The sequence below is a fragment of the Helicoverpa zea genome, chromosome 18 (assembly GCF_022581195.2).
Source record: "Helicoverpa zea isolate HzStark_Cry1AcR chromosome 18, ilHelZeax1.1, whole genome shotgun sequence".
Classification (NCBI taxonomy): Eukaryota; Metazoa; Arthropoda; class Insecta; order Lepidoptera; family Noctuidae; genus Helicoverpa; species Helicoverpa zea.
In genome coordinates this window covers 4,983,886-5,011,124 of record NC_061469.1, presented here as the reverse complement: position 1 = coordinate 5,011,124, position 27,239 = coordinate 4,983,886, and the positions used below count along the sequence as shown (strand labels likewise).

At 35.7% G+C, this 27,239-nt stretch overlaps 1 protein-coding gene across 2 annotated transcripts in view; it reads right to left on the bottom strand.

Annotated features, from left to right (window-relative positions):
* LOC124638868 (probable G-protein coupled receptor CG31760) overlaps positions 1 to 27,239 on the bottom strand; it is a 75,186-nt gene that overhangs the window by 46,190 nt on the left and 1,757 nt on the right. For both annotated transcript variants that reach the window (XR_006985412.1, XM_047175997.1), the window contains exon 2: positions 201 to 226. The gene's annotated coding sequence lies outside the window, so the exon portion shown is untranslated. The remainder of the gene's footprint in view (positions 1 to 200; positions 227 to 27,239) is intronic.

The window sequence follows — 27,239 nt, the reverse complement described above, 5'->3', positions numbered from 1 at the left end:
ATCTTTTCAGTACAAATTACGTCAGTTTGGAAGCTATGAATCTAATCAAGTTCTATGTACCTAATTACCTATCGGTAGTTAAAACAATTGAAGATTCGACAAAAAAATATCGATTTCAATACCACACTATCAGTCTCGGTTTAAAAATCATTCGGATTTCAAAAAACAAAGCTAACTGACTGTAAAATCCGCTGACTCACCTCGATAGTTCAAATCATGCCTGAACCTGAAAAAAAAAAGAAATATTACATTAGTATTTTACATTGCAATGCAGCAGTTTAGTGAAATTGGTCATTTTGATTTGTTGCAGACTTTTTCCGTTGGAAGAAATCTTCTACAGACTCGAAATAAATTCATGGAGCAATTTAGCAAATTGCAATTTGCATAATGGTGACCATAGCCATGGAAAATTAATAGTGTCTTTTATTAACAGTGGCAGAGTTACGCGGCGCCGGGTTTTATTTCAGAGAACTAATTAAAAAACGATTCGTGTGCAGCGGCCTTTACTCTCGTTCGTCGTTTTGCTGTTAAAGTGTGTATAGTGTTTACTTTGATTTCAAATGTTCTTTTAAGGAAGTAAGTAACCTTCTAGCGTTGTATATACATATAATATGTAATATGTAGTACTTATATGTAGTTTATCAGTTTTGTTAGCACTCATAACACCAGCTAATAAGTAGCAACATTGACCTACAAGTACTATGGAGCTAACCGAATATGTCGCGATATTTATTTGTTTGTATAAAGAGTTTTATAAAGCTGAAGAAAAAATATCGAATTTTATTTAATAGGCTACATTCAAAAATTAATAGCAAAATATGAACTTAGTACCTATCTGTATTTATTTTAAAGTCTAAACATGCCTTTCCTTCATTAGATTTCCGTGAAGTTATTAAGCTCGCTAGTGTACTACACTGGCATGAAATTATCGACATAGAGAACCTTGATTGAGTTTCCACGAAATAACTTGCAGGGTTTGCTTTTCAACCTGTAAAAGCAGTTTCCTACTTACACAAACATAGTAAGGAATTGTTGATGATGTAAACAAAACCTTCTCCGTGTGAGAAGAGGCCTGTGCCCAGCAGTGGGACGATAAAAAGGCTGTAACAGTAACAGTAAACAAAACCTTGAAAGGTAGAAGGGAATGACGAAAATTAATACCCAAATGTTCAAGCTATAGACTGGCCATAATAAAGTGCCAAACTTTGTTTTTAGGTGTGTGCAGTCCAATTGAAATAAATGTATCTAAACTGCCAGTTGCTGTATTGAGTTTGAATGCTGTGCAAGCAAGCATTTCTGAGGAGATTGTGACACTTATTCGTAACTTAGAAAGTCTTTAAGTATATGCACTTATGCATGTACTAGCTTACGCGTTCAAGCTACTTCCCTGAAAAAAATGCGTTCCTCTTTTAAAAGTATCTTTATATATCTCCAGGATTTTTAAACAGTGACCAAGATATTCCTTTTAGTATTTTTTCCACACTTTAATAACATTAAAGTGAATTTACTGCGTATTTCTGCTTACAAATTGCGATCACGAGTCCAGCCTGCGTAGCAACATCTGTTTAATACTGCTGCAGCCATTTATTCACATTGACAAATTGCTTTTTCAGCCCTTCCTCTATAGCGGAAACTATCAAAAATAAAATACATTTTGATGAGATTATTTTCGAATATTTTTCCCTAGTAGTTCGTGGTCAAATTGCGTTGTGGGTGTTATTTTTGCAAAAAAATTTTGATATCGTGGGTACGTTATATATCATTGGAACACATACTTATTTTTATGTAGGTAACTTATTTAAACACTAGCTTCTGCCCGCGACTTCGTACGCGGATCCTGTCCCTTATGCCAGCGACTACGGGGTCAGCAAAATCAAAGATCTAAATCGTCTGATATTGAATTTTAAGGGCCCGTTGACTTGAAAACAACGGAATACGCATAGCCATTAGAAATGTTTCATATATTTAATTTTTGTACTTTAACGGCAAAAGCACAGCAGACTAAACAAAACGCTGAGAACTGAACCGCAATAGACGTGACCATAGGGATAAAAGTAGTGATTCTAATTAGTCCGCATTTAAGTTGTGTGTGGCAAAAATATTACACGTATTATTACGTAAAAAAACATTAATCTGATACATCTCAAGTATGAGCGTGCGTCTTTGATTCCAGGTCTGGCAAGTACCTGCCAATGCAACTTTTCTAAGTTCGTATGTACTTTTTACGTATATTTTGGATACCAATGACCGTTATTTGGAGGGGATGTTAAACTGTAGGTTCCGGCTGTCATTGAACATTCTTGGCAGTCGTTATGGGTAGTCAGAAGCCAGTAAGCCTTACCAAGGGGTGTTGGGTTGAGCGGGTAACCGTGTTATGGAGGTCAGATAGGCAGTCGCTCCTTGTAAAACACTGGTACTCAGTTGCATCGTGACTGGAAGTCGATCCTAACATAATTGGGACAAAGGCTCTTGAGATAATAACGACAATAATAATGAGATATAAGCACGGCAGGACATCTGTGGCTCATGTCCCTGTTGCCCTCTTGTTGCTATTCAGTGACTGATTCCCGGGGGCCCAGTAAGTGAGCTGGCGAGTCTCCACCTGCCATTTTTACATGTATCTAATACATTGTCATCGGCAGTTTCCCCATTCCTAGTCCATTAGCATCCCATCACAATAGCCCAAGTAGTATTCATCCACAGTTAGCAATGGTATAGTACAGATTGTCTTTTTTTTAACGACGTCCACCGGGGATTGTCCTTGGGTTCATTTCTATAGTGTATAAAGGGATAATTGTCGGTTTTGTATCACCATTTCATTAAAGTTGTCTCAAAAGGGCTTCAGCGTGTTGGCTTCGGCCTCACGTTTGCCTCCCAAAAATTCGGAACTCTGTAGTCCCGAGGTCTGGAAGAGACATACAAAATAATAATGAGATATATATAACGCAACAAATTCGGAGAGTGGGGGCTCGTGACGCCACGTCTAGGTATGTAAAATTTGTACTAAGCAGTGACTTAACACAAAATTCAAGCGTGTTATATCTTCGTTATTATTTGTTTGTGAGAAGGAGAAAAGAAAAAATACGTGTCCATTATTTTAGGGTTATCTAAAAGACGGACTAATTACTTTTTTGATTCACCATACCTATTTCATAACATTCATTTCTATACATTTCAAATGTAGTGCTCTTGAAGATCCACATCAGCATGTCGATTCTATAAAATATCACAACTCACTTCGACATCACTCTCACTTCGACTTCGATCTAAAGGTAGAATTCCGTGGACGCGACAATAGTCAACCTATGAAAATGTATGGCACCGTTGTCGAGGCCCGTGACAGTCGCGCGCGGCCGACGAATTTCGTAAGCTGCTCGCGGCATTGTCAAAAATTTAATTCTGGTTTTACTAAAATTCTATAGATGTTATTAAGCGCTAGACCATGTTGAGAAGCGTACGGCCGCGAGCGGCTCACGAAATTCGTCGTCCGCGCGCGACTGTCGCAGCCCTCGGCAGCGGTGCCATACATTTTCATAGGTTGACTTTTGTCGCGCGCGGCTGCGACAATCGCGACCCACGGAATTCTACCTTAAAGTTTCGTGATTGACATTGTCAAACTACACTAGCGCTACACTATCGAGCGTGTTGACAAGTTGAACTAAATCAAAGTCGAGATTTTGACAGATCTGTCAAAATCTGTCTATCTATAGGGGAGGTAGGGGAGAGATGGGCAGTTGGGAGACATGATCAAATCAGAATAAAAGGGGGGTCCTTTTATTCTGATTTCTGATCATAGTTTTGTTTTTTTTTTATTGGGTAGTTTACGTAACCGACTGGTAACGGTGTTCATCCATAGACTATCTGTCATTTCTGTGAGTTGTCAAGAACAAACACTCGTAAAAGTACTTAAATATTTTGTTGCGGTTTCGGATCGTTATAAAGAGAAAACTAATGAAAGGTATGTGTATTTTCTATTATTAATTATTGATTGTCAAAATCTCCAGTTACAATTATAGTAAGTCGATGTAATCCACACCTATTATACCTTTAGAAGAGAGTACTACAGCAATAGTTAATGGGCCCCACGTTTTTATTTTAGTCTAATATGACCGGGACCACCTACGTAGGTTGACAGGTAAGTAACTATTTTTTATTTTCTAGTTTTCAGTGCACATAAGATAAAACCGTTTAACTTAAAAGTTTTTTTACCGATTTTTTTTTCATAAACTAAGTCAAAAGTGTCCAATGCTCCCTATGGTAGGGAGGCTTGGACATACCATGTAATGTATAATTTGTAAATTTTTGCTCTTCTTCGTCAATGAAAATTTGTGAGGTTATAAATCTGCGCGAAAAATCCTTTATAGAATCTTGTTTCAGGTACCGTTGCCAACTTGATCTAGAGACTATTATATTTAAAATAGTGTTTAAATAAAGTTCTAAGTGTTTTAAAGTGATTAAGTGCCTACCTTTAACGATGGCTAGAATGTTTTTGCTTAAATCTTTATTAGAAGAAGCTCATGATTATTAGAATTTAGAAAAGCGTCAACAATCTGCTAGAATTCGCAGTTTATCTTTATTAACTCGCGATGATGACTATGTGAGCATATATAGATTGTCAAAGGAGCTAATTGACCAACTGGAGTCTGATTTACTGCCCCTGATAAAGCCCACAAAACGTCGAGGCAAAGGACTTACAACTCGTGTAAAAGTAAGTATTGACACAGTTTATAGTTGAAAAATTGTAATCAAGCACACAATAATAAGAAAAACACTTAGTTCTTAATAAGGAGTATTCCCTTTATGTGGTTTCCCCGCCAGCTGATATGTTTTCAAAAGACTCTGTACTTCAGTTATAATATTGGTATTCTCTTAAGCATGAAAATAACCAAATTGGTCTCAATTTTGTTTTCACTAAATCCAGATAAAGTAGGTATTACATTTTTTATTGATTTATTGTTTCACAGATACTATGTACTTTATCATTCTTGGCTAGTGGCGGTTACCAGAAGGTTATTAAAGAGGGCATCAGAACTTATTTATCGCAACCGTCTGCATCTCGTTGCATAAATGAAGTAGTGGAAGCTCTGAACAATCCAGCCGTAGTAAAAAAATATATAAGGTTTCCTCAAAATCAGCAAGAAAGGCAAATTGGCGCTGTCAGTATTTTTTTTTCGTAGGGTAAGCATAGATTATATTCACAGCACGAATTTAGAGATTTCTGTTTATTTTATACTTAAAAGCTGCCTCAAATTCCTTACAATAACAAATTATAACTAAAACATCATATTTAGCTAAAATTCTGTGTCAAAACTGATAAAATTAAAAACTGATTAATCTCGGTTGACATTTTGTCGAGTGGGGAAGTCACTAGCACAGCATTGGTCGATGTCGAGCTCACTTCACTTCGCAAGTGATTAGGTGATGTTTACAGAATGCAAAATCAAGGTCGTTCTGAATCGAATGCGAAGTGAGAGTGAATAGCAAAGTGAAATGCGAGTTGTTGTTCGAATTTTATAGAATCGACGTGCAGGCAGGCCTTGGCCCTGTTGCGCCCCGCTGGGGTTGCTGACAGTATTCTACTTGTGTAGCCCTTTCATTTGATACCCATATTGAGGGGGCTGTGCCATTTTGTGCCGGTGGCCATATTGGATTTAATTAAAGGTGTATACAAAATTTCAGACCAATCGGTTGACAGGAAGAGGGTGAAATTTGAATTACTAAATTTGATCCAAGAATAAATAATAAAACAAACGGGGTGAGCTAAATAAAACCGTTTAAATATCTCGTAATGTTGAAACTGATTGTAATTTTTAGGAAAGCTCTTTCATTATATCTAGCCGAATATAAGAAATGGCAATAAAAGTTGATAATGATCTGTAAAATCTGATTTTTTATGCAATAAATTGTGAAAAAGTGCCCATCCCTCCCCTACCTCCCCTAAAGTATGAAATGACATTACGAATCGAAGTGAAATGCGAGTTGTTGATCGAGTTTTATAGAATCCCAGTACAGGTGTTCCAGATCTTCGATGTTTATACGTCTAAATAGAGAGTGCTTATCAGATTGAACCACTTTTGCTAAAACGTCATACCTCTATATGCTATATTCTAGCTGGGCCCCTGGAGTTCCACATCAGGTGTTTTAGATCTTCAATTTGTATAAGTCAATAGAAAGTGCTTATCAAATTGAACAACTTTTGCTAAAACGGCATATCTGTATATGGTACAGAGAAGCTGGGCTCTTGGGGTTCCACATCAGGTGTTCCAGATCTTCAAATTTATTATATCAGCTGAAAATGCTCATCACATGAAACAATTTTTGCCATGGCACCATTTTTGTATCTCTTATAGTTTTGTTGGTCTGTTGGAGTTCTGCATCAGGTCTTCAAGTTTCGAAGATAAATTATAGCCTATATGTTGACCAGGCTTAATACTGACACAGCAAAGAAAAATCATTGAAATCCGTTCAGTAGTTCGGAAGATTAGCGTGTACAAACAAACAGACATACAGACATACAGACAAACAGACAGAATTTTTTTTTTGGATTTGTGCTCCATTACTGTTTCTAAACCCCATCCAATTATTATTTTTTTAATATATTCAATGTACAGACACAGTTTTTTTTACAGATTTATTATATGTATAGATACAAACATTCTTTATTGCACACTTAACAATACATAATAAAAAAATATATATATAATATAATAGATTTAAGTATTTAACATTTTTGTGTTACCTACTTATACAGGAATGAATTTTAAGCAGTGCGCAAAAAAATACTGGTGGTCCAGAATCAATAACAGAACATATCTGCATCATCAGTCAATTTTTTTTTTTTCATATTTTTATCCGCTCTAAAATCAGCAAAATATGGATACTAACTATTCTTATGCGCTTGGCGCGCATCAGTAAACCGGTTTCGCGTTGCCGCCGTGCCTACTGTGACGACTGTGACCGTACAATCGACTACAAAATAAACATCTTTCGCTATCAATAACCTTTCTTTTTTGTATTAAAACACAAGAAAATAAAAATACACGTATCTATAAAACTTATTTAACTATAAGTTGACAAAGTTTGCGCACTGAATAAAACTCATTCCTGTATAGGTGTACGCGTCTGTGAATTATTGGCTTCCACAAATCTTCTACGAATTGATTAATTATTATTAACCTATAGCGTTACACTTATCAGCCAATCTGCCGTGCCAGCCAGCCTTCCTGTCCTTACTACCACAATTCCAGAGATAGCATTATCAAAGCAAGAGTGTTGTTTGCGAAGCTCGGAACGTAACTGGGACAGTAACAGTAATCCAAGTTAGAACAACTGTGGTATGTAAATGTTCTTATGAGCCGTCCCACGGAGGAAGGAAATATAGCGGAGGATGCCACAAGGAAGGTAGATCTGGCGCTTTCTTGTAGGTCAATGTTACTAGAAGTAACGAGGCGTTCTAATTAATTATCAAATCAAAACTAATCTAAAAAAGATCGGTCTTGATTGATTGTTGATTTTATTTTGAAAATAATGGGCGGGTTCTAATGACGGGCATGCAATCGGGCTAGGTAACGTTCCTCGTCCCCCGAACACACGTATTTTGGCGCGCAACATTCTTAGGAGATTATGCGTTATGACATCTCCGCTAGTCATTTTATTCTCCATGGTGTTGTCCGCAACGTCGACGTTTTAGGGTTGACCTCCGGCTTTCCAACGGAGCTTTTGTTTTCTACTGAGAAGGATGGGAAAATGTTGTGTGCAGCTATTTATGTCGTTGGAGTGTAAAAAATTGTGTGGAAAGGGTTTTTAAGTCATGTATTTCAAGAGATTACAAAGATATCTGTAATTCGGTTTTTTTGTTATTACTTTTATTTTTATTTAAATACATAAAAAATACATTAAATCCAACACCGCTAGAGAAAATGTTACCACCTACAAAATGTATGCTCCGAAATATTGCACGCAAGTCTAAAACTGATTCTGACAGTTTTAGACTTGCGTGCAATATAGCAAGACGAAGCGTAAGAGCATTTTCAATTTATAGAATAACCTATTTACTTCTAACTTTGGTATAACGTTACTACACGAAGCGAGAAACTGCATAGCCGTCTGCCGACAGCGAGAGGGTTATTGGCCCAAGCTGTATAAGTTTAAAAATGTGTGATTTTTAGGTATACGAAAAATATTTAGGGTCATACATTTGTGGGTCGATCTTTTAGACGTTTAAGTGTGCGTGAAAAAAATTGAATCCACAGTGATTGAATCCACAATAGAATTAAATAAAATAGAATTAAATTTCTGGGTGTCCAGAAATCGAAATAACTATTTCAAGAGTACTAAACCCGTTGCGAAACTAAACTGTGTAAGCATTAAATGCATTTAATAATGTCTTTAAATAAATTGCGAGATTTGGAAGTTCGGAATCCAACGGTGCATCTAGTGACAGTTTGTTTGTGTTCGCTGTCATATACCAAATGTTTTGAGTATTTCAACAGTTTTGGTTTGATAGACTGTTTATATAATATCTAGTTGTTCCTAGTCATGAGGGAACTACTTCCCGAACTCGGATAAAATAAAGTCTTTGTCCTTTCTTAGGTTCTAGACTGTATTTGCAACAATATTATCGTCACAGCGAATTTTCTGCTCCAAATCCAAGTTGCAAAAAATAAGTTTCGCCAGTGAAGAATCTCCTGCCTTCGAATTCACAAAAAAAGGGTTCTAAAGGCAATCCTACCACAACTAACAGGACGGAACTCCGTTCGAAGGCATCCTTCGAAAGCTTAAAATACGCCCACGAAACTACGAGTACGTGCGAGTCGTTTCCTTTAACACAATGCGACCTTAGAGTACCACTGTACACCCCAAAATACTTGGGCGTTTGTCAGCGATACATAGTATAAAAACACAATAGTTTAGTGGACAATAGATTGAAAGGCTCTACGTTGGCGTTACGCATCATCAGGCAAACATTTGAACCGATACAATAACATACTAGTTATTTCCCGCGGTTTTACTTGTGTTCCGACAGAATTAAGAAGGTAACTTCTCAGTGTATCCGAATAATATGTAGTTCCAGAATAATTAATAATGAAATAAAATAATAGAATAATGTGCCCTTTTATTATTGAAATAATTTTGAACATCGGTACAGTAGATCTGGAAATTACCTGTGAAGTACATTCTAATTTGTGGCCATAATAATAACTCTTTGAAAAGACAATTGGAATGTGATTTATCTAACGTACCTACATTTTTGTAGGACTTTGCATTAAGTACGGTACAAAGGTTTTTTGGCCCGTATTTCCTTATAGAGTATTTTCTACGAATTGGTAGTATATAAGTAGTTCTGAATGAAATACTTTTGTGGTCGGTTTCAAACGTAAATCCTGTTTGTTAAACTTTATATATAATTATATTTAATTAACCACAGATTCGTCGTCATAAACAGTATTACGCTCGGTATTTTTCAGTGATAGGAAAGCCCTTTAATCTTAATCCCAGTGGAAAATCCCGACTTGATCGCTCAGTGATTTGAAAACAAACTTGTGGACTGTGGTATACTTAAAGAAAGTTGAAAATTTTCCATCCATTGACCTAGATCTTCCTGTTTATGTCAACATTGTCAACAAGTCCAGATAGTGAGGTGTTGGAAGTTAAATCGAAGGTCCCGGTCGTTAAGACATGTCAGTGTCAAGACATTTCTGTAAAACGACATGTGTAAATTGGATGCTTGGAGACTTCTGTTGGCATCATCAAAATCAGGTTTACTTTTTAAACTCTGTAAATCGATATACATACATATATAAAAATGAAACCCGCTTTCCGTTGTTACGACATAACATGAAAATGGCTTGACCGATTTGGCTGAAAATTAGAGGGGAAGTAACTTAGACCCGGGAGAGGGTTTTAGGATAGTTTTTGTCACCATTCGGCTACGGGACGCGGGTGAAACCGCGGACAAAAACTAGTATAATATTTTTTTCATTGACGCTACAATCAACAGTAACTGTCGTACGTACTACTTGGGGGTCAAGACGCCTAATTTAATAATGTATTAATTGCATAACAATCGAATCTCAATAGCAGTTTAAACCTTATCGGGCTGTATAATGGTTGAATGGCCAATTAGACCGGTGCATAGTCGTAGTTTAATTTGCGGACCTAATGTATCTGAAAAGAACTTATACAAAATTCTGCCAAGCTCATCGAAATACATTTTATAAGAATATGGTCATGAATTGTGTGGGATAAGTTATCCAGATAAAATTATCTTTGCTCTAGCGTCTGAATTAAGTTTGCGTCTAATCTAAATTGGATCAGCTACTATACTTCGGCCGTTCAGAGAATGCGTTCCTGACACCTATCAGTTAGTCACGACTAGTGATGGGCACAACATAACACTGAGTTCGTTACCGTTCCTTCAAAATGAACCGCCGCATTATTTTAAGATTATTTTCGTTTTAAATTGGCGGAATCATTTGTTTTATATTTTAGTTATTTAAGTGGAAACCAAAAAAAGGTAATATTCATATAATAAAATTGTTTTATTTATTCTTTGTTACAAGTACATTGAATTGAATGTGCGAACAGAATATTAATCAGACTCCGATTTGCTTGAGGAGGTGGTGTCTTCATCATCATCTTCGCCTACATGTATAATTATATTATTATCAATAACAGAATCAATCCTGATATCTCGGTCTAACAAAAGCCGGGTAATCAAATAAAAACAGATCGAAAACACTTGAAAAACGTGGTCTATGCGCACGAAACGACAACGGACGACTGTTTTAGCGTCACAAAATGGCGGCCCATAACGCCATTTGGGGTTACCATTTTTAATCTAAGTATAAAAATGCGGTTTGGTCATAGTTTTATTTTTATATTTCATAAACGTTATAATTAAGTCTTATAGTCCATTATTTTCCAATTCTTAAAAAGAAAATCAAAACGTATTATTTTATATTATAACTGTATAAGAACAGATTACGATACTTGCCTGTTATTTTTAGCACAGCACTACAAAATATAAACCGCTGACATAACCTTGTAATAGCGCAGTATAGATTTAGAAAAATATTGTTTACCAAGTTATTTGACACTCAGTTTGGCACAAAATTATAACATTCATTGATTATTGATATAATAATGTTGTTTTAATGCTCCTCAATTGTTAAAACGGTAAACAACCAGCAAAAATATTTTTATCGTAACTGCAACGCCATTGCAAAGTTACGTCGTCAGTTCAATCGCGACGTGTCAGGAACGCATTCTCTGAATGGCCGAACTATAGGCCTTCTACCTGTTTGATGCGGACTACGAAGTCAGCGTTTTCCCAATTCTTACCTTTTTGTCCAGGGTTCTAAAAGACAGGACTAATGTTTAAGGCAAGAGTACCGGCACATTGCAGATTCGACAATGGCTCAACAGTTGTCCCAATGATTGGCAAATTTTTCTTTGAAGAAAATCTTGATACCTATCAAAGTTCTGAGACCGTCTAAATAGCTGATCTTTGTAATGTGCGTACTACCATTTGCCTTCATACTGATTAATGAGCCCAAACGAACTAACGGCCGACTAAAAGTTTGAAGTGTGTAGGGGTACTCTAAGTGTGTGAGTTTAATCAACTCCTAACTGCAAATTGCACATAGCTACATCAAAGGAGTTTCTGTAAATAAAATGCCTCTTTTCTCTGCTTACTTACTTATACGGAAGGGAAAATATTTACATAATAATGGCCATTGAATTATGCATTCAAGGAGGCTCTGCTGTAAAAAGGTTCTTCTTAAAGATGGACTTGTCAAAAGTTTTAAAATTGGTTTGAGATGGAAATATTTATATTGGATAAAAACAAAGCTTCTACCTCAGCCGGTATCTTGGTTTTGGTGATTTTAAATTGAAATTACTATAAACGTAAGACGTTAATCAGTTTTAACAGGAATAATGAGATAAGTATCTTTTGCTAAGATATATCTAATCACGAATGAACTCAGAAGGTATCTCTAGGAGACAAAGTCGATTACAATAAAACTGTTCGCTGTAGCCATTTCCAAGAACCTAATAAAATCCACCATTTTATAGAAACAGATCACAATTTAGAGCTGCGAAGCGCCAACGTAAATAATTACAGTCGCTCAAAAAAAAAACATCGTGGAATGGACTGAAATCACATTTTCCAATTTTACGTTCCGATAACCGGATCGCCGTGCCGATTTGATTTCGTATTCGATTCAGTTGTACGTATGTATCGAGTCAGTACGAATACTCGAGTGTATGAAATCGAGCTTATATTGTATCGCTTTTCTGTTTTGTATTCAGCTGGAATTCTATAAGATCGTTTCAACTTTATTCTGTAATAGTGCTTGAACAGCGTTTAAGGTGAAATTGAATGAAAATTCAGTAGGTACGAAGAAACATCTGAATATTTTTGTCTTACAAGGTTGCTGTGATATGGTTTAGAGGAATAACTGATTATTATTTATTATTTGTTGTTTCATTTTCGATATCATGATAAAAACAATGATTTTTATAGTAGTCTTTTTATATGAATCTAAATATGATATGATGATATAAGAGATTGCTTACTGCTTCCGAACATGTCTTCTAACCAGTGGCGGATTAACCCTATAAGCATAACAAGCACGTGCTTGGGGCCCCTGTTCTCCAGGGGCCTCCATCCTCTGCTGGCGTTTCATTTTATACCTACATTTTATCGAGATTCATCCACAATATATCCGAAATCACAAGGCGCGAGCAGTTCGGGAGTGACCCTTCATACACCCCCGCCTCTAAACTTGATTGGTCGCAGTGCTGTAGATTGTTGTACGATCGCAGTGATTTTTTTTTTCAATTGTGCAGTTGTTATACAATTTTTTTTCGGCTTCTACTCATCGTTGGGCAAAGAATTATTAGGCAACGATAGCGTTCCGAAGTCGCTATCGTACAGTCGTTGGGAAGCTCACGCTGTAACTACGAGTGCAATATAACAAACATATCCGAAAATTTTGGATGCTTTAGATCAGTGGTCCTGGTGGTGGTGGGCTGGTGGTGCCTGGAGGCATTCCAAGTGGTCCGCGGACCACCGGTTAAGTCCGCGGACGTTGTTATCGATCTTACGTTATCCATCTTACTTGTCCAACAGAAAGAAATGAAGGTTTGAAATGTAGCCCTTTTACGAAATTTTAGTTCTGAGTCTTAAAACATAATCAAGATTTCCCGCTCGCTTCGCTCGCGTTTTCAAAAACTATATGTCCTCGTTTTTACATTTGTCAACAAATTAAAAGTTAAGTACGTTTGGGCTACATTGTACGTAATTTTGGTTCTGAGTTTATAATAAAAATAATTAAAATTTCGCGCTCGCTTCGCTCGCGTATTCAGAAACTATGTGCCTTCGTTTTTGCATTTGTTAACAAACAAAAAATTAAGTACGTTTGGGATAAATTTTACCTCCGTACGAGTCCGAAAAAAATTTCGCGCTCGCTTCGCTCGCGCATTTGAAACTACATGTGCATCACTCTCGCTTTGCTCGGTCAATTTCTTCAACCTTCTATTTCCATTTAAGTAATAGGGGGTCTACACAGGCTCTGTGCTTAGGGCCTCGGATACTCTTAATCCGCCACTGCTTCTAACAAGGTTTAAACCTTCGTGTCCATAATCTAAACTGACTATGATCGTTCATTACATCTACAAGTTTATAAATCAACCCGACGTTCATCAGAATCGCTCTCCCCACATATCATAAATTATCAGCTCATATAAATTGCCTTCATCAAAACGCTTCCCCGATATTGGACAGATTCTGCTGATGCCGATAGCTAAAATTTATTATTATAATGATGTAATTTGGCGTTAAATTATTTTGATTTACTATGTAGGTATATAACAATGTAACGAGAAATTACTTGATTATAAAAATTGTGCCAGTGACGCAGAAAGTATATCCAACTAAAGTCATAAAAAGCTAAGTATTTTGTTTTCCACATTTAGTTTTCGTCTTCGTCTAAGAACGTAGTGCGCTTAATTGAATTCCCCACAAAAAAGGAACAGTCAAACTTGTGGAATTGGCGGAATTTAAAAGGATACAATAAATAATTTGAGCGGAAGCCGAATGTGATTTAATTCAACTGCTTTTAAGAGCTTCTGTGAAATTTAAAAGGGATGACAATGAGCGAGATACGCGGTGTTTTGTTTACGTTTCCCTTTTTTATAATGGATGGAACGTTGATTCAACATTATTTGAATAACTCTGGTCTTTATTGTTTTTATGTATCATGACATTTTGAAACTCTGACCTGTCCCACTGTTGGGCACAGGCCTCCTGTCACACGGAGGAAGATTGAGCGTTAATCACCAAGCTGGAAGATTGAGCGTTAATCACCACGCTTGTTCAATGCGGGTTGGTAATGTAACATTTTCTAAGTTTGTATGTATGTAGGTACCTTCTCAGTGTATCTAAGATGCCAATGGCTGATTTAAAGGTGAAAACATTTCGAAGTAACCTGGACTATAAAGTCTGACGTCAAATAAAAAGTTGTAAAATGTTGTAGAAAAACTTTGCATTACATAAAACTAAGTGACAATAGATAAGAGGATGGAGTGAAAGTAATTGCTTGTGATGTATAGAACTTAACGAAGTTCAACAATGGCTTGATCCGAGATAGGAAAAGAAAAGCCGCGTCACTGGAAGACATTTTGAAAATTGCATCAAGTGAAGTGCACTTTGTAAAGTAAACTGTAGGATTCGCGTAGTAAGAAATATTTAACTGAGAATAATTTTCTTGACAACCATGTCAAGAAATACATACTGTAAAATAATTTATATTTTTCAGTTATGGCAATTCACCGATTGCTTTAATTTGTAGCAAAAGAACCGTATTACCTTAAAATCTGCACGCACAGCTTTATTTAATAATCGTTAATGCTGCCATCACAAAAAATTAAAAACCATAAGACTCTATTATGGAAAAATCTATGATGATATTAACTTTCGTCATTTCATTTACAAGAAACGCTAAGTAGGTATAATAATTTTCTTTGACACCTATTTCACAGCCTGAACCAAAATTCCTCTAGCGGTTTTCTCGTAACTTGTCACTTTACTCTGATGAAACCTGAGAAGGCCCTTAACTGTCGCCTGTTGTGGCCCTTGGGATCTCCCCGGAGTATTCGGTATCTATATTACAGTGCAAATTATTTGACTGCCTTCCCCGTATTCAAAATTATACGGTGTTTACAATATATTTGGATTCAGAATTAAATTCATTTGATTTTTAAAGAGTATTTTTTATTATTTTTTATCATCCATGATTTTTTTAGCCTTTTAGTTCTTTTGCGTTTCTTTCGATATATAAGTATGGGCTTATTAATCCTAATGAAGTGCTTAGTATATAATGCTATATCATACTCTGGTTACACATACACACAAGGAGATATTTCACATATCCAAGCTAACAAACTACATATATATATTTTCACAGTTTCAGAATTTATAACATCATCCTATTTTAGTTAAAATCCAAACCATGTTGGTATGGCCGGCCCGTCCTTACTCGTCCGCCATATTGCAAATCGGACACACCCATTACTAATTAATAAGCAAAATCGACGTTATTCACATTACTCTGGTTTTAGCAAACAGCTTGTAATCGTCAAATGATTAGTGATTACAAACACGTTAATCCACAGAACTGGCATATATCCGGCATTATTTACGAAGTCCTTCCCAACGCCAAACGCAGGCCAGATGTGTTATTAATATCTTACTGTCATATGTTGCTACTTCCATTCTCATAATGTTCATTTCTCTTTAATAGCTTGATTCCTTTAGTCCCTCGGCTTATCATATTCTCATTGTACATTTATTTATTTATTTATTTAATACTTCTAGCACATATAGTACAATGGCGGACATAACGCCTAAGGCGTTCTCTACCAGTCTACCTTTGGGTGGCGGAGAGAAAGTGTTGGTAGGTGCAAACAAAACCGAAAAACTAGTATGAGACATAAACCTACATATATTAAAATACACAAATAAGTTAATAATAATATATATGTGTATTTATAACTATATAAATATGTACACTACATACAATAATCATAACATATCAAGAAAATTAATTTGAAACTGACTGTTTATGTTCCTGCCAATTTCCCAAGATAGTGGTCACGAACATTTGTTTCGCTAGATATTCATAATACTTTTTCCTCTGGTTTCTTTAAACATGTACCTACGAACCAACGGAGCGTGACTTTTCTCATTTTTTGAGACAAAATTTATGAGCCTATCGTTCACCTTTATGCTTTTTGAAATATCTTTGATCTATCTATTTTTATGAGGTACCTTATAGATATTGACTTTAGTGGGAAACGGTAACAGTTTTTCATGGAGATGGTTTCAGTATACATATTGCATCTCAAGTCATGTTACACAAGCATTGTCATTCATAATACGTAGCAGAGATGACATAGAAGAATAGGCTTACTTTGCTGGTACGCGAATATTTTTACAGAAAATTATTATGCAACCAGTTGTACTTACCAAATATTTTTTTGGATAAATGAAACGTGATTTCATATGGGTAGGCAAGCTAAGTAACATAATCAGTATCTTTATAAAAATCTCCTAACGTCTTTCACTATCCCAGTATTACATAGCGCAGAACGTTCTAGTCTCCGCAATACCGCTCTAGAATCCGGAGACCAATATAGAAATACTCTGAAGCGTTCCTTTATTTCTGACAGCAAAAGAAAAGACGACTAAAGTACGGAGTAAACGCCAATGCATCGCATATAACCGTTCCGAGCCGGCCCGGGGCACCGACGGCTGTTCAACCGTGAAATTGCCGCGTTCGACAAAACTTTCGTCCGACTCAATACCATGCCTGAATTGAGGCGGGGATCACATAGTGGAGGTAGGTAGTACTAACCGTGTGTTTTGATTACTTCTGTGTCTAAATAATGGTGATCGATAAGATAAAAGCACTTGATGGTTTTGAACAAAATGGGTACTAAGTTTTTGTCAAGAGCCAAAAAGGTCTCCTGTTACCTGTTACAGCCTTTTTATCGTCCCACTGCTGGGCACAGGCCTCCTCTCACACGGAGAAGGATTGAGCATTAATCAACCAATAAGGTCTCATGATACTATTTTTTCCACAGCCACCACCACTAACCACCAAAGTAATAATTCCAATCTATTTAGATCAAATTAAATCAAATTAGGTATCGGTGTCGCTAAATTGAAAACTAGAAAGGCGACTTCGTGCACCAAAAGAAATATGAGCACATACTGTAAGGAATGAAAATCACACCACCACTCTGCACCTCTAGCGATGGGGATTCCAAAGATATTTATGATCCCTAGCCCATTGCAAGTAGGGAAAATTATGATGATGATGTTCCAGCAACAACAAACAATGTAATCTATCCTAAGAAAGCTAACAAACACAATGTTAGAAGATCAGCAACAAAATTAAAACCTCTTTTCAGATAACACTGAATCTTCGAAACTGGGTTAATAGAGCAGCCGGTATGTATCGCGGCCGGGTCGCCAGTTGCGCTTTACTGTTTTTTAACAGTATTTTTACGGCATTAAAGTACGATCGAAATGATGTACGGTTTCACCTGAAGGCATTTACGATATTGAGAGGGAAGTTAATAGGTAACTTAAATCGTAGCCATTTTTTTTTTGCTGCTGGGTCGGCAGGGTCTCCTTATGCCATATAGAACAGTAAAGGTGCTAATTATAACCTTATTTTGAAAATCTGAGTTTTCTAGGGCAGGAATAAGTTCAGCTTAAAGTTATGTATTCTAAAAATTACAATAATATCAGTAGGTATCATCAACATGTTTCATATTTGTCAAAAATACTCTCTATATGAAACAGGTCAACCAAATGCGTGTTGTGTTCAATTGCGTCCACTGTTCCTGAACTTAGGGCCAGTCCATGAGAATTTCTCCACGTTTTCTTTTGCAAGTTTCAATGCAACACATCTTGTGAAACGACGCAGGGAGCTTTGATGTGCAGTAAGCACAATTTTCCGGAACATTCCGGCCGAGATGGCACGGGCTGCATACCTACGTTTATAATGGTCAAAGTGAAATAGATATCGCTACTAACATTGATCGCCAAAATTAGAATATCATTTTGTTAGAGGCTCCTGCAAAGTACATATTTGACAGGAAAAGCTGCTACCATTTTCTTACAGTATTACTTCAAAATCTTAGGTACCTACTACTTTTACTAATGATTTTATTCAGCACCAATTTTGGTCACATCGGTAGCCTTCCTGGATACTTCACTATCATTCTGGTACGGGTTATCACAGCCGTTTCAAGTTGACTTGGTTTGACGATGATATGATGTTAACTGGTAGAAAAAGATATGTACCGCTAACCTCAAAAATTGCCATATGTAAGGGCAGGAGGATGGTGATGAATTGTACATGTAACTTTGCATTAATTTGCAAGCAACTGTCATAGACACACCACCCACATGTGTATTCCAGGCAGATTATTCAAACATGGAATACCAGATCTTGTTAGTTTAATACTCCTTTGATCAAAGCTTAAATTTCTTGATCTCAGTCCAAGTGTTTTGTTGAAGTTTCTCAAATTGAATTAACGCGTTGTTATAGAGCGAGATGTGTTCTGCAGTCTTAAAGTTTGTTATGTTAATGGTAACTTGTCTTCGTGCCTTGTTTGGCCCAAAAACTTGTGGAATAACCCTCCAAGTTAAATGATCAAATGGTTACCTTTAACGCGGTGTAGTTTTGATATACCGTATAATATCATCATTATGCGTTAGGTGGGTTCCGTACTAATGAATAATTTATTGAAAACTTTGGAAGATGGGAGTGTGAGTCGATAGTTTATAGATACTGATTCAAGGAACATTTGGCACTTATTGGTTAAGCGTAACACTGATATTAATTTTACCTATTTTGTTTACTCAAATTATTTTATTCATATTCTGTTAAAACTTCTTTCTATTCTTTCTTTCGATTTCTTTCTATTTTTTAAGGTTAAAATTTAAGGTGTAATGGAACACCGATATAAAACTACGTTTAATAGCACAGTGTTAGTAATTCTTTCCAAGTGTTTTCTTTCACAAACCCATTTTATACAGAGGATACGCCTCAAATATCTATGTAGTAAATATTCCGCATTTCCATACAATGTTTATGACATATTAACATAATACCACTTTACCGACAACAAGACTGTTTATCTTGGAACTTTAACGCGTAAGTTTCTTAGACAATGGACTGGGTGGACGTACCCATTGTGAAAGTTTTCGAACACATCCCTCATCTTAAATGACATGTCGTCTTTAGAAATTATGGCTCTGAAAAGGGACTGTCTTAGTTCAAGAGCTTTGTTCCAAATTGAGACGTCATCCGCTAGATATATGGTTCAAAGTTGAATACGTAAACGCAGTACTTGTTACGTTTAAACATTGTTGGTCATTGGATCCTTTTACGGAAAGAAAATGAGCCCGCATAAAATCATCTCCGATGAAATTATTGTTATTACAACCTAACCATTTATATCCTATACATTATCCTACCGACCAATATCAAGTTAATTAGAAGGAGAAGTGAATTCCTCTGGATGCGGTTCAAACGGCGACAGAAGCTAGCATTTGATATGAAACGTAAAAAATGTTTGGTCTCCCATTTCTTGTTCTGTTTCAGTCGCAGAGCACAGTTAGAAAATTTCCTATCAACCTATTGCTTTCTTAGCCTCCAGCATAATATTGATTACTGGTAAATAGTAAATACAAACAAAGCTATGCTACGAGTCCAATTGTTTATATTGAGTCCCAAAACGAAACGGCAACAGAACTACACAATTAAAACAACGAACTGTTTCATTTTGTTCACTGTTTATTTATCCGACCCTTTTTGCTTGGAATTGCTCAGTAACCTTACTTGCCGAGTCTTCAATGACCGTGCTGTATAAAGAAAATGTAATAAAATCTAGCAAGCCGTCTAGAATTTTGTTAATAACGTAATTTTACTACCAAAAAGTGGAAGGACACAATTTCATTTGAAAATACCGTAAAGCGTCACAGAAATATTTATCTCAATTCTAATAGCAGTATAATGTTGGATTGGTAAGCTTGCTAATTCTTTCACTATTTGAAAGCTAAACTCTTCCCGCGTAACATTTTATCGGGCAGTAGTTCCCACGGGACGCGGGTAAAACGGCTAGTACAGTATAATCCTAAATGTTCCCTGCTATAATAATATAAACAGCCCGCAAATAAGGTGAAAACTTAATATAGGTACAGCTTTCTTCTTTCGTGGAATTTATAGAGAAATTGTAGAAAATTTTATTCGTTATGGCAAGCCCGGGGCTCCTCTGGAAATGGACCAATCGGAACTCGAATCAGTTTTCTGTTAGCTTCGTAGGTTCTTCGTAATCTCAGCAAAGTTTCAAAGGTAAATATTGTTATTTGTAAATTATTAAAATTATATTTATGTAAACTCTTGAACTTGCTAAAGATGTTTGAGATTATTAAAGTCAATAGGTAATTTATTAACGAAATATATAATTTATTTTCAGAAATTAATAACTTTATCTGTAAGATTGGTGCTCTTCAAATCAATACACGTGCATTTTAAACGTCGATCGAAATCGTTTATTAAGAAGGTCTTTCACACCTACAAAAGTAACTAACTAAAGTAACTAAAACCGTTGGTAGGATCTATGAAAACAAAAAATATTTCTTCATTAGCCGGAGGGAATTTAATCAGTTTGCTTACTTTGGGCGCTAATAAAATAAATTGCTTGGGTCTGTAAACTGCCCAAAACAAAAATCTGAATGATAATGCTCAGCAAAGACTGGGTATGAAAAGTTAGACATGAGGAGGAAATTGTATGCAGTTGATGATCACTTTTATTCTGATGTGTGAACTACATACATATATTACTGCTAAGTTTAATAAAAAATCGTTCTGTAGTTTTCCGTAAAAGAGGAAGAAACATCCACAGATATACAAACATTCGCGTTTATTTTTATAGTATGATCAATTTGTTAGTACTTCCTTCTCAGAAGTAAAATGATGGTTAAAGATTACATCATAATATATGACATACATGACTCAATGCAGCGATTCGTAATAACAAAAAGCTATCGTTAAAAAGCTATTGTTCCACTTTTAGTATTAACGAAATCGTACATTCAAAAATATGCTCTAATCTAATGAGTATAGAATCCAAATTGTAAACTAATCATGGAGTACAAAAAACCTTTTGAAAGATACAGTAAAAATTATAGCTGATAAATGCCTATTAAGTTTGTGTGGGCTATGTATTAATTAGTTTCAATTAGAGCCTGTGCATCAATCTACGTTTACGGTCTGATACATTTAATATTCTGTTACTATAAGGTATGTCAGATACCTACCAACATGTGTTTTGGTATATAAGAAGACACCATAAACAATCATAATAATCATTAATCCTTAGGTATATGTTTATAACGAAGTTATTACGATTATTGTTCTCTTTCAGAGTTGTAGGAACTTTTTTCTTTATCCATCGACAAAAAGATTTAGTTTTCAATCTGAACTTGAAAGTCTGATGGCTTTAAGCACATGTGGTTAACAGTGGTCACGTTTTTCGTATATGAATAGGTCTCTGTCTAGTTCATCATCCTCCGAGCCTTTTTCCCAACTATGTTGGGGTCGGCTTCCAGTCTAACCGGATTCAGCTGACTACCAGTGCTTTACAAGAAGCGACTGCCTATCTGACCTCCTCAACCTAGTTACCTGGGCAACCCGATACCCCTTGGTTAGACTGGTGTCAGACTTACTGGCTCTATCTAGTTATTGGCTTATAAATAAAATAAAGACTAAACAAAACATTACTTCAAATATCCTCATTTCAGAATTATGATGAGTGACAATGACAATACGTATGCTAATTTACGTGACGTTACATCGGCATATTAAACAAATAAATCAAAATTGATAAATTATTCTACACAGTTAGCGACGTGGACTACAAATAGATCATTTATCCAATGTAAGAGGATTAGGCACTATTCGAGATTTGGTAGCAATCAATTCACTAAGCTCAGTTTATGCTATTGTTGTGAGCGATTTACGGTAGATTATCTGCATAATCACCGATTAGGTTCCCACATTGTGACAATTGTCGTTGGTGGGAACTACTGATGATTTATTATTGCAGAAAGGTATGCCTAACATTCGTGTTTGTGTACCTACATTTACAACTATTTTATATAGGAAAGCTCTTTGCCTCAAAAAAGGCATCATATTTGTATCAAAGGAAAAACTGATAAAAAAAAAATATTTTCCCAACTTAAACATTTATCCATTGCCATGTTACGCTCATAAATTACGTACCGTAGCTACGGAAATCTGAAAAACTCGAGAAATTCATATTAAAACAACAAATTGGAATGAAGATGCCTTTGCATAAAATCACGATTGCTGTCCTTTAGTGATTTATGTTTCAAAGCGTATATTATGTGTACTAATTAAGAACGTTGTTATTTGCGGTTTTCCTCGTTATTCGCTCGTTTTAGTCACAACACTTGCTCATGCTTTATTTTGTTCAAGCTTAGATGTTCGTTGGAGCGTACCTTATTTAATTAGTAGGTCGGTTAGCTCTCCTACCTGACTAGAAAACATTGCTCAGGGGAGCATGTATTGGCCCTCTACGGATTTAGGACCACGGACGCAATTTCGATTATGATTGGTTTTAGAACTAGGTTATGTATCAAAATCTTCAGCGTTTGTAGACCTTTTCTAAATGGTTCATTATTTTTTTTCATTTCTTTCTTCTAAGTAAATAAAGGTCTATAGGTAGTTATGGACGACTCGCAGTATGCCCGTCTGGCGTCCACAACCGACAAGCCTGTGTTGGCGGCGCTTATTGTTCCACATGCTTCTCAACGAGCGGTCTGCAAACTCTGCATGCAAAGCTACTGTTCGAAAGAGTTACCAAGGTCCTGTTACAAAGGGTTCCAGAAGAACAAAGGTGGGTTTAATGAGCAAAAGCAGGTCTCTCCCTCCACAACCACAGCGGGAGAGGTCATCTGACGATTTTCCATCTCAAAAATAAATGGCATCCGTAAGTATCGTGTCTCAATTGGTCTTTATTGTAACTACTTTCAGTCAAACTGTAGTGAGTCAAAATTCCGTCAATCCTACAAAATCAAATTGATTGCTTCTGTTTTGGAAATTAAGTGCGAACATACTTTATCAGGCATCACAAATGTTAAACAAAATATGATCCCCTTATCTCGGAGCACTTAACTTTGCCTGACGACATAATATCTATCAAACAACCTCGTTTCTTATCTTTTTCCGAGGGAAACTTATGCAAAGTGGTATTAAAACTGTGCTTTAGCTTTAGTTAGTGTAGTAACATCCTGTATTAATATTACAATTTATAGTTTGAACAAACTATCCGTCAGACCTTTAGATAGATTGTGTGGCAAGTTAGAAAAGCTTGTCTGGGTCTTCTATGTTTGTTTATTTTTTCAAAGTATCATGATCTTTTACATTGTTTGGATTAAAAAAAGTATTTCATATTGTTTCAACATTATATAGTATATTCTCAGTGATAGTCAGCTAAAAGGCCAGTGTTCAATAAATAAATGTATGTGGAAATAAACTTTTCACGTGTAAAAGTAATTTTAACCATTGGGAAATCTTGAAGTGTAGACATCGGTTTTGCATCTCAAAATGTGTTAAAGCTTACGCCTCTAAAATTCTTCTAGAAATGGCAAAAGTAGGAGTAAGGTTTTATATATATATAACTCTAGCTATTATTTGTATTCTCTTTCATTGTAAATGCAAATGTACATCAGCCTTAAGATCCTTAAATCCTCAGCTAAGACCGAAACAGACATGACAGCTGATACTAATGCTATATTTGGCGCTGTTTCGTATTCTGTCACGAATATCAATGCGAAGGATTTCATCGGCAGACTTCCGGAGATAAACGACTATATAGTCACGTTTTGGAACTGCTGCTATTACATTCAAAAACGGAATTTGTGAACGAAATTCCGTTTTTGAATTCTGCAATGTAAACTAAGTACTCTTTTGACAGAACGTTTGGTAGAGGGACCAAAAAGGTTTTTAAGGGATATCTTTTACGAGTTATCTACTGTTTAGGTGCTTAATGGAAGAATAAATATTTTCACAATGTGCGTATTGGTATACGTAGCCACTTATCATTTCAGTGGCTAATACCTATTGTAAGACTTTCTTAGTATCTGTACCTACTTAATATTATGAGTGCTATCCCGCTTCTTTAAAATCTTAAGGGAAATAACCATCTAGTCATATTGTGGTCAAGTTTATAAACCAATGTTTTTATAACACTGTCGCACGTTGAAATGGGATCACAACATGTAAATATAGAAACACGTTTTACATAAAACAACGAGTTTGTAGTTGTAACACACATACATACATTTACTAGTTACAGAATAAATACGCCAACTGAAAATACCCAGGGATACGATCTTAATAACACTCTGTAACTATGCAATGCTCTCGGAGACAAATATTTTATGTACCTACATAGTAAATATGTGTAATTCCTTAGGGAAATTCGCTAAGCAAACACGAAATTAAAATATACTGTGGACTGTTGTCCTACTAATACCACAGCTAATACTATAAATGTAAAAGATTGTAAGGAAGTACGTATGTGTCACTCTTCCATACCAAAACTATTGCATGTTTTGATATTGATGAAACTTGTTACTTATATAACTTACTAGTTTTTGTCCACGGTTGTACATAAGTCCCGAAGGAATTATTCCCGCACATAGATAAAATATATTATCGAGGTCGTCAATTATATAAATATATAATTGACGATCGAGGTCGTCAATAATTGACGAGCGTCAATTATATAAATATATAATTGACGACCTCGATGGCGCAATGGTCATCATGCCGGACCGCCAAACCTGAGGTCCCGGGTTCGATTCCCGGTTCGGTCGATGAGCATGCTTGTTGGCCGTAGTCTGGGTGTTATGATATGTATTTATAAATATGTATATATGTAGCTACATGTAGTTTATCAGTTGTGTTAGCACCCATAACACAAGTTAATAAATAACTTACCATGGGGCTAACCGACCGTGTGTGAAAAAGGTGTCCCGACATTATTTTTTTTTTATTTTTTTTTTTTTTTTATAGATAAAATATGGTCTATAATATGTTTCGCATGTATCCTGCTACTATAAATATATTTATTGAAGGTGTTAGGTAACCATTTTAAGGGATTTCCTGTTGTGGTTATACTGATGATGTCATGACATAAATGATCATAAAAGAGCAATAATACCTACTCAATGACGGGTCGACGGATTTCAAAAACCATTTTTAACATGCATCTATTTTTATGAGGTGGTCCCATTGACACCTGGATTCGAAGGAACTCCTCCTTTCACAGTCGACTTTGACTCCAAGTAAAAACCATCTCCAAGACTTTGAACAGCAGATTCTATGCAAGGATGTTGCTATCTAATAAATAAATATGTATCTAGCAGCATTCCTGAAATAAATTATATAACAATAAATCTACCTCTTCCTAGCATACAAATGTATGAATTATCTCATATTAGCCACATATAGCACTTGAACATACATTATAAAGTCAGCAGTTGCACACGCGTACACACAATTTAACTTGAGCTATAGTGATTCATTCATTCAATCTTGCAAATTGATTTGAACTTGGCAGTTGTAATATTAATTGGCATCAATAAGTGGAATGCACTTGTATGACATGCAGTCTATACAATCAATAAAATGTAGTTATGTATGAATGTATGTATGTATAGTGCGCTTGGTACTCAGAATGCCGCATAAGTAAGTAGACACCGGATTATATGCATTTGCCGATTTATATATGCATATACATAAATCAACTTTTATGTATTTTATATTGCATATTTGGCCATGTTTTACTGATCATGCAATATTTTAGGGGTTTAATCTCATTGACGCGTTCAACTGACCAAAAGATTGGTTTTTCATTTTAGTAAAAAGTTAAGCATTGCCATGGCTACGATTTCAGTGGGCAGTGATTAGAAAGAACTCTTTGACGCCCTTAATGTTTATGAGTTACTATTAACCTATGTAAATAAAAAAGACTGCCAATCAGTTGGGGGTTTTTACTTTAAAAACAAAACAGACAGTAGAAAGGTACTACCGTAAGCATCACTCACGCAATCTGAATTTCTAACACTGTTTGAAAAACACCTGAAGATTTTCGTCTAATCTTTTCTATTGAATTAATTTTTCAACGAAATAAATTTTTATTAATTTTTCAATAGATTGAAATATATTCCTTCTTTTATTTGAGGATCGTTACTTTTCCCCTCCAAACTTCAAATTCTCATAGCTTATTGCATACGTTCGAGTGCCTCGAAGTTTTCCGAAGAAAGTAATATTTATGGAAATTCAAATGTTCGAATAAGTTTTTGCGCCCTTTGAAAATCAATACCCAATGTGAAACTTAGAAACTTCGAACAGGGCTTCAGTGGCTTCAGTATAAAATGATCATTATTAAACACTGTTACGAGTAGGTATCATCGATACATTTTAAAACATGTTATAAAATTAATATCCTCTGTGTATAGGAAAACATATGAGGAAAGCTGTACTTTACAACCAAAAGGTTGATTATTAAGTTTGCCTTGTCACTCCAAAATGCCTGTATTATCTTCATCATTATCAGTCCACTGGTTAGATACGGACTAATATAATTAAATGTTTAAAATATATTTTCTGTATGTACTGATATTTACAATTGAGAGATTATGGATTGTTCGAAAGAGTTACCGCGGCCCTGGTACATAAACGGCCTACGAAGAAACACGATGGGTTTTTAGTCAGTAAAAGTCTGACACTCCCTCACCGCTGCTAACCCACAGCGGGAGTCATTTGATGATTTTTACCATCGTAAAAAAAGAAGAGATTATAGAAATGTGTATGCTTAATATTAAAATGACGTTATGGTGTCGTTAATTGTCCTACGTAACTCACGGACTTTGATTGACCACTTATTTATCGAAGGTGTATTTATATTTATACAGTTCTGCAATTAACAATAGACAATTAAGTTTTACCCTACCTATGTGTAGAAAACAATACATAGGTAATTAGTTAAATGAGTGTCATTTAACTTAATTCGTTCTCATTTTCCATCACAAATTATTATTTATTGCATTTTGAACCTAT